At 38.5% G+C, this 11,767-nt stretch overlaps 2 long non-coding RNA genes across 4 annotated transcripts; both read right to left on the bottom strand.

Moving 5' to 3' along the window:
* Positions 1-5,363: 5,363 nt before the first annotated feature.
* LOC131689714 (uncharacterized) lies at positions 5,364-6,475 on the bottom strand. Of its 2 annotated transcripts, none has more exons than XR_009305455.1 (4): positions 6,300-6,475; positions 5,836-5,967; positions 5,580-5,765; positions 5,364-5,519 (listed from the first exon to the last, which is right to left on the bottom strand). It is a non-coding gene; the product is annotated as an uncharacterized LOC131689714 (long non-coding RNA). The 2 variants fall into 2 exon arrangements; XR_009305456.1 differs by having other exon boundaries at positions 5,364-5,507.
* A 3,859-nt stretch (positions 6,476-10,334) lies between these two features.
* On the bottom strand, positions 10,335-11,448 carry LOC131689713 (uncharacterized). 2 transcript variants are annotated; one of them, XR_009305453.1, is made up of 4 exons: positions 11,273-11,448; positions 10,809-10,940; positions 10,553-10,738; positions 10,335-10,492 (listed from the first exon to the last, which is right to left on the bottom strand). It is a non-coding gene; the product is annotated as an uncharacterized LOC131689713 (long non-coding RNA). The 2 variants fall into 2 exon arrangements; XR_009305454.1 differs by having other exon boundaries at positions 10,335-10,480.
* Positions 11,449-11,767: the final 319 nt, after the last annotated feature.

The raw sequence follows: 11,767 nt of genomic DNA, 5'->3' as shown, positions 1-11,767 counted from the left end.
CTAGCACCCTGCCATCCCAAGTTTCATCTACAAACTATGGTAGATCTGATAAGGCAACCTATACAGTCGTGCAAGTCGCACGAGTTTGTTATTGTTATTGTCCTAAAAGGAAACAAACAAAAAAAATGTCAATGGTTTCGGGCCTAAAAATTGATAAAGGACTGATATATTAACTCACGGTACTAATCTGCATCAGAATATGTCTTAACACGCACACCCCTAAAGATCCCTATTGTTAGGTTTAGCTCAATAGAATGTTCAGAAGAATTGTAGTACATATTACTAGTTATGTTTTGGTTATAAAATTTTAGTTCCACCTGTGGCCGCATAGAGGTCGCCAACGCTAACTTTTTCATAAAAGAGAGATAGAATATCGAGATGTTCCGAGAATTATTGAAAAATACCTGTTCTACAACTTTGTGGAAGACACCTAATATCTATTTCTCTCCGTTTAAAAGTTAGTGGAGCTAAAATGTTCTAACCAAAATATGACTCGTATTATTTACTATAATTCTTCTGTACATACTATTCAGCTAAACCTAACCATTATTTCACAAAACTGTTTAGTTCATGCGAATCGAGTACTGATCTAGGTACTGATACACAACCATGCACTGCTGGCCCTATGCAAAACTGACTCAGACATCACTTCGCTAAAAGTTTAATAACTTCTTTCAACAGAGTCGGATTGACTAGCCGTCTTCGACAAAGTTGTAGACAATTAAATGATCTTTCCTATTACAGTGATACTACGATATATACTGTGCCACCTAGCGGTGGAAATGCGAGCTAGTGTGTTTTCTCCATGTAAATTGTAGAAAAATCCCATACAAACTTCAGGCACGTTGGTCCGGTAGCTAGACTTTTTCGATTTACTTCAAATATGGTGCAAGTACTCCTGGTGGAACTAGGAATCGACTCAGGGGTGGGCCGATAGGGGTAACTTTTTTCTTGTCACTCTAGTGATTATATTGCCTAAAATTTGATTTTTCTTCACCGGTCCGGGTTTTTTACCACACACAATCGAAAAGTTTTTACAATTTTTAAAAGCTTATCTTGTGTTATAAAGATTTAGTTCGTGCAACCCCATAGGGCTGTAGTTTTTTAATTTCGATTATATATGTTTTAACCTTAAGGTCATTTGCCTCTGCGGGTTAGAAAAATCTATTATGAAACATTTCTAACCCTATGTGTGGGGGCCGGGAGCAGTGTTGTCATAATCATAATCAAAAAATTTAAAATCAATGATCACCGTCGCAAAAAATCACCGATGATAATCGTTTTCATTATTACCACCTGACATCACAATCCTTATAACTTGATATATAGAGAACGATGTTGATCTAGTATTCTCGTTTTCAATTTTATGTGGCCGTTGTCACCCATTACTGTTCACGCAACGGTAACCAAAATAAAATCATCACGTGATTGCTACACATTTGAGTAGAAGAAATTTTATTAAAAGATCGTGAACAATTTTTCTCAGCGTTGGATGATCTGTCTCTGGCTAAACTCTCTCATCATATTTTGTAGGCTCTATTAGTAGAAGACACTGCTAATGGCATTTTCGTTTTTGACAATGCACTACACTGGTGTAGTCGATGTTACACTCACTCAAACTCCCTAAAGCAAAGAAACCGTGTGAAGTTTCCGGGTTTCTAGTGTTTTGGCGGCTTCGGTGATCACGATGTAAGCCCTGTTGGGCTGTTGGTCAACTAAAATCCTAACACTCAAACATGTTAAATAGTATAGGGACATGTACTATTTGTACTATAACGTTAAATTAATATTTTGGTTCGCTGCATACGAGAACATTTCCCCCCTAAACAAATGTGTTGGGCCCTAATTACCTTCCCGCATCTCCCGTTATATTCAGCTCTAGTTGTTCAATCGCAGCTACTGCAAAATGGCTGACGAAACTGATATAGCACTTTATACGCATAATAAAATAATCAATATCATACATCATTGATAATTGGTGAGATTGATTTTTTCCTTAGGTGATTTTATGAGTACGTGTGAAAGAAAAACTTATCACGATTATGAGATCGAAGAAGGCGTAATGGATTTCACATTTTCATTGTATTGCTAAACTCATCCGTGATTTTGCTGATAATAAATATCGAGTAAGAGAATCACTAGTAATTTTATGCGTTACCGATTTTTGATTTTTTGATAATTTCCCAACACTGGAGTCGAACCCAGGTGCACTGCGTACAAGGCAATCGATTTACCACCTACGCTACGCCCACCCCCAGGCTGCTATAGAATATCCAATGGATCCGACTTCCGGTTCCGGAATTACAGGGTGATGAGTACGATCACACGAAAAATGTCGATTTTTACAATTTCTGCAATGAATGCATAAAGGTGAAATTTTTTCCAAAATGTGGCCACATCTGCTTGGATTTGTAGTACTAGGTCACTAACAACCATTTAAAGTCTCTTTGGCCACATTGGCCACCATCATCGGTTCCGGAAGCCCCGGCGGAAGTATCCAAATTCAGAATAGCAGTCACATTGGTGTCTCAAAGATGGCTAGACCGATTCGACCAAACTTAGTCTCAAATGAAAGGTGTTTTATCCCCGTAAATGGTTTTAAAATTTCATCCCTATCCGACTTCCGGTTCCGGTTGGGTTGTGACGTGCGGTCACAAAACCAACTCCGATTCAAACCGATACTCCGATGAAAGCAAAAAAGGTAAAAATTTCACTAAAATGTCTCTCAAACAACTTAAATTTGCAGTTCTATGTCACTGATGGCCAACCAAACTTTCGTTGACTATATTGATCACCATAGACGGTTCCGGAAGTGCCCGGGAAAAGCGGCCATCTTTCAAAATTAACAAACTCACATCAGTTTCTCGGAAATGGTTGGGCCGATTTTCACAAACTTAGTCCCAAATGATAATTATATTATCAGATAATCTATAAAATTTCGCATGGATGGCTTATATGGTTCCGGAAATATAGACTGAACCGTCCGGTTACATATGAAATTTCCATATAAGCCAGAACTCAAAATTTTTTTTTCAATGGGGGGACCCCATGAAATTTCAGAAATCGAATTCGAATTTTTGATGCCAATCTTTAAAATGCTTGAAACGTCGAGATTTTATGGTAGCTCGATTTTTTTCTTTTTTATAAATATCGACTTTTTAGGAATTTGCCAATTTTGCACCCTTTTGCCCTTCACATATAACGAAAATGAATACTGAAAAAATCGACTTTTTAACCGAGGGCCGAGTGTCATATACCATTCGATTCAGTTCGTCGAAATTGGAAAATGGCTGTGTGTATGTATGCATGTGTGTGTACCGATGTACGTGTGTATGTGTCAAACAATTTTCTCAGAGATGGCTGAACCGATTTGCACAAACTGAATTAAATATTGAATTTTTAGTTGATCCGATTTCCGGTTCCGAAGTTACGGGTTGATGAGTGCGGTCACATAACAAGTTCCCATATAAACTGGTACCACCATGATGCGCAAATAATGCAATACATATTAAAATGGGTGCAACATTACATGGATTTGCGGGTCTAGATCACTAATGATCAATTGAAGTAGCTTTTACCACACTGGCCACCTATGACGACTCATGAGACCCACGGGGAACTCGCTAAGTTCCTAAGCTAATATCACACTTATTCCCCAGCGAATTACTGACCGATTTTTACAAACTTGATTTCAAGTGAAAGATACAGTAATCCCAATAACTGCTATTGAATTTCATGCGGCTCTGACTTTTGGTTCCGGAGTTACAGGGTGGTTAGTAAGGTCGCATTGGAATTGCTCATATAAACCGTTAAAATCGGAATACCTCATAGGCTAAAAACCTACTGAAATGGTAATAGATTATTGATCAATCAAAAAAAAAATTAAAAATATTGTCCACTATCGAAAAATTCCATGGTCACTTATAATGAACGGTGCCGAGGGAAAAGCATTTTACCTTATGCAACCCAAGGGAGCTCTTTGGGCCCGACTACACCATACTTTTCAGATCCCTAGGGACCTATGCTAAATATCTAAACTGCTATTTTTTTATCTAAACACTTGTGATTTCATTTCTACTGCGCCGACAAATTCTATCGTCACTTTTTATGAATGATTTCTACATGTAAAGGGAAAAGCATTTTACCTTATGCCACCCAAGGGTATCAAAGAGCTCTTTGGGCCCGACTACACCATACTTTTCAGATCCCTAGGGACCTATGCTTAATATCTAAATACTTGTGATTTCATTTCTATTTACCTTATGCAACCCAACTGCACCATATTTTTCAGATCCCTAGAGGCGTATGCTATGCTCTTACGGCCCGACAGCGTTATGTTCTTTGGATTTGCAGAGATTTATTCTAGACATCTCAATAAATCTAGGACAATTTTTCAGAAGGGCGTTACAGCAACTGCATGCTTTGGAGAAAATCAACTTTGAAAATTTTCGGATCGTATTTAATTACTAGTTTTCTACGCTAATAGCTGGAAACCTAATTCAAACGCCAAAATAAACATAGTAGACAAATGCATCATTATAAACCTGCATTATCTAAGAAAACTTTATTTCGGCTCTGAAATACCCGAAAATGTGTATTACCCCTTTTTTTGTATGTTAGTGCATCGTGACGCCCTTCTTTACCGTCCTTTGATAATCAGCTGTTGTTGTTGAGGCTTTTGACAACTGTCTCTTATTGATAATCAAATGTTCTTGCGGCCTTACCTGAGCCATGTTTTTATTTCGATTTGGTGATAAGGCTTTTAGTTTTATAGAATCTTTAGCATTTGAAACTCGTTCGATAATTGGCTCTTATTGTTACTTTGTTACAATACACTTAAGGGATGTCTGATTATTGGTGAACATCTGTGGTAGGTCAGACCGATAACAACACCAGAAAGAAAATAAAAGTAATATCATCTAGAACAAAGGTCAGAGCCTATTGAATATAGCACGAAACATATTGTGTTTGAAAACAGCCTGGATTGCAATAACAAGCGGCACAATACACTGGATCACTTACCGCTTAAAGCCAGATTTGGACTCGGGAGCACAAAGTAAATGTTCCTGAGTTCCTGATACAACGATGAACTCAGCTAGTTTGCATAATCATAAAGAGCTATCAACGCAGATAAAAAGAACATCGAATCGATTCAATGCGATTGCGCTTGATATTCCACGATTGATTATTAGCAAATCTAGGCTGTCACTATCGGAGCAACAGATTGCATCTAGATCGATAAAAGAAAATTTAAGTTATTTGGTAAACCCGAATCGGAGAAAACTTCTTTACTAATGCAAAGTATTGGCAATGCACTTGTATGTTTTGAAAATGAAAACTGTGTTTAAATTTTATTTGTCCATCTATTATTACTTCCATATGAATTTACTAATTTTCCCACATTGAATTGCCATCTCCATCAATATTAGATGTTTTGCCGCTCGCAATAACTTTACTTACTGTATGCGAGTGATATATTGTGCGGGATTATTCCTGATAAAGCATCACTGCAAAGAAAACTACAAACCAATGAAAATCATACCGAGCATTTTTCTTTCCATAAATTTGAATTACCTTACCTGAATTACACTTCTCATATCGTTTTCGATCTCCTACCCAAGTCCTTCTGTTAAGATCCTTCATTTTTGGTTTCTATCGAACACCTCCTACCGTTCTCTCCGCTACAGCAATAAACCGGCACTGAGATTTCGTTGGAGGCGTTTGTTTAAATTAGTATTAATGTTTTTGATTTCTCTCAGCTGCCGCTACAATTAGATGCATATTTAAAGTTTTGTTAATCAATGCGATTGGGTTGTCGATTGATGGTTCATTAACCTATAACTAAAGTCCGTGCGATACACATTTTATCCAACTAGGGAATCGTCTTGTACTCTTGAAAATATTGTTTCAATCTTGTGTAAGGGCTGACGACATGAACAGCACTTTCTGCTGCGCACCTAGTAGTACCTATAGGAGAAACATAATTAGGTGAGGTTGCGTATGATTGAATATAATTATATTTAGTTTTTGCTAGAGGTGAAACTGTGCCAAGTTGTAACCTTAGCTGTCGTTCAAAGGTATCCAGCAAGTCGAACTGAAAAATGAGTCGGAAACCGGTTGGATCTAGTTAGTATTTCGGCTCCATTGACACAGCCGATTCTAGTTAGAATCGTTTGTTTCTGTAGCAGGATATAACGGAATTTCGGTTGAACATTGCTGGGTACGATCTAACAACCACGATAATATGAATAGGAATCAAAAAGGAACTAGTAAACAACAAGATATATTATGTAACTCACCTTAAACTAAACGTAGATTTAACTATCTGAACAACTCTTTCGTTGAAGGCAATATTTTTGGATGCGGGTCGCACATGAATAGTATGGTAAGTGATGAAATGAGTATTTTTACTTAAAATATACTTAAGGCTTAACAGCATAACAGTTCTGAAATCAGGCTGTTGTCTTCAGCCGCATCAACGTTATCAAATTGAAAAAGGTCGGTAAAGCAGGGCGTATCGAAGACCAAAATATTATTATGGCCTAATGAGCGTTATTAAAAATTTAGCCATATTTATTACAAATAAATACAATGTCTTGGACATTACAAATAAATACAATGTCTTGGATGATTACTGCGGACCCTAACAAGCACTATTGATTGAACTTCAAGTCTGAGAAATGATTATGATTGTTGCAAATTGTAGGTAAACAAAAGGTACTTTCTGGTAGCTTTTAGCTACCTTTGGTTTTTCGAAGGTAAGGATTGCTCGCTGTGTATAAGGTAAGACTAAGAATGTTTTTTTATTAATTCCCAAGGCTTATTTTATATGCGCTGGCATGTTGCGCGACATGTTTGTATTTTTGGTTATTCTGAGTAAAGCCAATTGGAGAGAGACAGAAAGGCTACCTAGAATTGGTCGCTACTCGGGCAGAGGGTGTGTGCCCATAGATAGCACTGGACGTAGGAAAAAATGCTTGTAAAGCGAAAGGTTCTATCAATAAACAATTGAATATATTTTGCTTTAGCTGGGTGTTTCTCGGCGTTCACGACACATGCGAACCATATGGACGGTTTCGCTAAGGCGTGTACCGAGCCGAGGTAGTTAATTTGAATGAGCTAGAGATAGGTGATTAGATGTATTACACCACCCTCCTTTTGGAAGAATAATGTAACTAAGTGAAATTATTCGAAAAAAACTTGTAGCTTTTGCTTCTCTCCAGATAGCTTTTATATTTTGGATGTACATTTGTGGTATGTGTTTTTTTTTTATAATCTGATTATCCTGTTTTTATGAACAATTTGTTTTAAACCTGTGGTATCTTCTTGTATGGTAATATTTGGATACTGAATTGAAATAACTGTGTACGGGCCTTGGTATACTTTATCTAACTTTCTTCTATTTTCGTTCTGCAACATTACCTTATCTAGAGGTTTTACATCAATTGGGTTACTTATTTTCTCTTGACTTAATCTTTTTTTATCTTAAAATACGTTTATTTAGGCCCAAATGCTGTAGCTTAACGAGGCCGATAATTCATTTTTTTTATATTACATGTCACATGTTAGTGGGGGAAGGGAAAGCCGTATTTAGGGGCGGCTTGCTCCCCTCTTATGTAAGTAAAGGAAAAAGGTAGGAAGTGGGATACATATTGTGTAATTGACATCGTCGTTTGCTGATTGATCATTGTGGCGGATATGCACACTTTGTTGTAGTGTTGTAGTTTCCAGCCTGTAATCGCAGGGGCGAGAGGAGGGTCGATATTTCGGATAATTATTGGCACTCTATATCATCTGCATGTGCGGTATGTCATGATGTTCTGGATAGACGGTTATCAAGAAGAGTGTGCACCGAAGACTCGTGAAGCAATGCCATATTGTAGATACAGGGATAGGTTGGTGAGATTCTACTGTGAATGAGAGAGGGTAAAATGTATTAAACTTGGACATCAATGGTTTTCAAAAAGATATAGATAAGAAAAATATAGGGGTGGTCACGGCTTGCCAGAACGTCCCGGACTGGCACATAGGGTGATCTACCTCGGGCCCGAAGGGAATCTATTAGTTGGGACCTGGCAACACAGTACTCTGCGCACAGCCAAACAACATGCTCGATGTCGTGATAGCCGTTCTCACAAACACAATGATTATTTTCAGCAAGCCCTATACGACGGAGATGCGCGTCAAACGAGTAATGGTTGGACATGATCCTTGACATCGTACGAATAAAGTCCCGGTTCACATCCAACCCCTTAAACCAAGCATTCGTTGATACCTTCGGGATAATGGAATGTAGCCACCGTCCCAGATGCCCATTGCTCCATGAGGTTTGCCAACTATCGAGCGTCCTCTGACGAGAGATACTGAAAAATTCGTTGAAGCAAATTGGTCTTTCGTAAGTGTCGCCTTCTAATGCGCCCACCTTGGCTAAAGAGTCCGCCTTCTCATTGCCCGCAATAGAACAATGTGACGGGACCCAAACCAAGGTAATCTGGTAAGATTTTTCAGATAAAGCACTCAGATATTCCCGTATTTTCCCCAGGAAATACGGTGAGTGCTTTCCAGGCTTCGCCGCACGGATGGCCTCAATGGAGCTGAGACTATCCGAAACGATGAAGTAATGGTCTGAGGGCAGGGTGTCAATGATCCCGAGAGTATACTGAATGGCAGCTAATTCTGCGACGTAAATTGAAGCAGGATCATTGAGTTTGAATGAGGCAGCAAGATTTTCGTTGAAGATACCGAAGCCTGTGGACCCGTCGAGAATTGATCCGTCAGTGTAGAACATTTTGGCGCAGTCGACTTGATGGTATTTGTTATAGAAAATATTTGGGACCACTTGTGGGCGAATATGATCCGGAATTCCATAAATCTCTTCCTTCATGGATGTATCGAAAAATACAGTTGGATCAGAAGTATCTAAGAGATGAGCACGGTTGACGTTATATGTAGATGAATTGATGTTCTGTGCCATGTAATCGAAGTACAAGGACATGAATCGGGTCTGAGAATTAAGCTCGACAAGCCTTTCGCAATTTGCAATCACCAATGGGTTCAGAATATCGCATCGAATGAGCAATCGATATGAGAGGTCCCAGAATCGATTTTTCAGCGGAAGAACGCCCGCCAGCACTTCGAGACTCATCGTATGGGTCGAGTGCATGCAACCCAAGGCAATACGCAAGCAACGATACTGGATTCGCTCCAGTTTGATGAAGTGTATGTTCGCAGCGGAGCGAAAGCAGAAACATCCGTACTCCAACACTGATAATATCGTTGTTTGGTACAACCTGATTAGGTCTCCTGGATGGGCACCCCACCATGTTCCAGTTATTGTACGGAAAAAGTTGATCCTTTGTTGGCACTTCTGTTTCAGATACCGAATGTGACATCCCCAGGTACCTTTAGAGTCGAACCATACCCCGAGATATTTGAATGTTGAAGCCTGAGCAATAGTTTGATCCATTAATTGAAGCTGTAGTTGCGCTGGTTCACGCTTTCTAGAAAATACGACTAGCTCAGTTTTCTCCGTGGAGAACTCGATACCCAGTTGGAGAGCCCATGCAGACAAATTGTCCAAGGTATCTTGCAGTGGTCCTTGCAAGTCGATGGCTTTAGGACCTGTAATAGAGACCACACCGTCATCTGCAAGCTGCCTTAGCGTGCAGGAATTGACAAGACATTCGTCAATGTCATTCACGTAAAAATTGTAGAGGAGAGGGCTTAGACATGAGCCCTGGGGAAGGCCCATGTAGCTAGATCGTGATGTCGATAAATCGCCATGCGAGAAATGCATTTGTTTTTCAGACAACAGGTTTAGCAAAAAGTTATTTAAAATTGGCGAAAGACCATGCTGGTGCAACTTCTTATAAAGAATGTTGATCGAAACTGAATCGAAAGCCCCCTTAATATCCAAGAATATAGCACGAAACATATTGTGTTTGAAAACAGCCTGGATTGCAATAACAAGCGGCACAATACACTGGATCACTTACCGCTTAAAGCCAGATTTGGACTCGGGAGCACAAAGTAAATGTTCCTGAGTTCCTGATACAACGATGAACTCAGCTAGTTTGCATAATCATAAAGAGCTATCAACGCAGATAAAAAGAACATCGAATCGATTCAATGCGATTGCGCTTGATATTCCACGATTGATTATTAGCAAATCTAGGCTGTCACTATCGGAGCAACAGATTGCATCTAGATCGATAAAAGAAAATTTAAGTTATTTGGTAAACCCGAATCGGAGAAAACTTCTTTACTAATGCAAAGTATTGGCAATGCACTTGTATGTTTTGAAAATGAAAACTGTGTTTAAATTTTATTTGTCCATCTATTATTACTTCCATATGAATTTACTAATTTTCCCACATTGAATTGCCATCTCCATCAATATTAGATGTTTTGCCGCTCGCAATAACTTTACTTACTGTATGCGAGTGATATATTGTGCGGGATTATTCCTGATAAAGCATCACTGCAAAGAAAACTACAAACCAATGAAAATCATACCGAGCATTTTTCTTTCCATAAATTTGAATTACCTTACCTGAATTACACTTCTCATATCGTTTTCGATCTCCTACCCAAGTCCTTCTGTTAAGATCCTTCATTTTTGGTTTCTATCGAACACCTCCTACCGTTCTCTCCGCTACAGCAATAAACCGGCACTGAGATTTCGTTGGAGGCGTTTGTTTAAATTAGTATTAATGTTTTTGATTTCTCTCAGCTGCCGCTACAATTAGATGCATATTTAAAGTTTTGTTAATCAATGCGATTGGGTTGTCGATTGATGGTTCATTAACCTATAACTAAAGTCCGTGCGATACACATTTTATCCAACTAGGGAATCGTCTTGTACTCTTGAAAATATTGTTTCAATCTTGTGTAAGGGCTGACGACATGAACAGCACTTTCTGCTGCGCACCTAGTAGTACCTATAGGAGAAACATAATTAGGTGAGGTTGCGTATGATTGAATATAATTATATTTAGTTTTTGCTAGAGGTGAAACTGTGCCAAGTTGTAACCTTAGCTGTCGTTCAAAGGTATCCAGCAAGTCGAACTGAAAAATGAGTCGGAAACCGGTTGGATCTAGTTAGTATTTCGGCTCCATTGACACAGCCGATTCTAGTTAGAATCGTTTGTTTCTGTAGCAGGATATAACGGAATTTCGGTTGAACATTGCTGGGTACGATCTAACAACCACGATAATATGAATAGGAATCAAAAAGGAACTAGTAAACAACAAGATATATTATGTAACTCACCTTAAACTAAACGTAGATTTAACTATCTGAACAACTCTTTCGTTGAAGGCAATATTTTTGGATGCGGGTCGCACATGAATAGTATGGTAAGTGATGAAATGAGTATTTTTACTTAAAATATACTTAAGGCTTAACAGCATAACAGTTCTGAAATCAGGCTGTTGTCTTCAGCCGCATCAACGTTATCAAATTGAAAAAGGTCGGTAAAGCAGGGCGTATCGAAGACCAAAATATTATTATGGCCTAATGAGCGTTATTAAAAATTTAGCCATATTTATTACAAATAAATACAATGTCTTGGACATTACAAATAAATACAATGTCTTGGATGATTACTGCGGACCCTAACAAGCACTATTGATTGAACTTCAAGTCTGAGAAATGATTATGATTGTTGCAAATTGTAGGTAAACAAAAGGTACTTTCTGGTAGCTTTTAGCTACCTTTGGTTTTTCGAAGGTAAGGATTGCTCGCTGTGTATAAGGTAAGACTAAG

The sequence above is a fragment of the Topomyia yanbarensis genome, chromosome 3 (assembly GCF_030247195.1).
Source record: "Topomyia yanbarensis strain Yona2022 chromosome 3, ASM3024719v1, whole genome shotgun sequence".
Lineage (NCBI taxonomy): Eukaryota > Metazoa > Arthropoda > Insecta > Diptera > Culicidae > Topomyia > Topomyia yanbarensis.
This window is presented reverse-complemented; position numbering and strand designations above follow the sequence as displayed.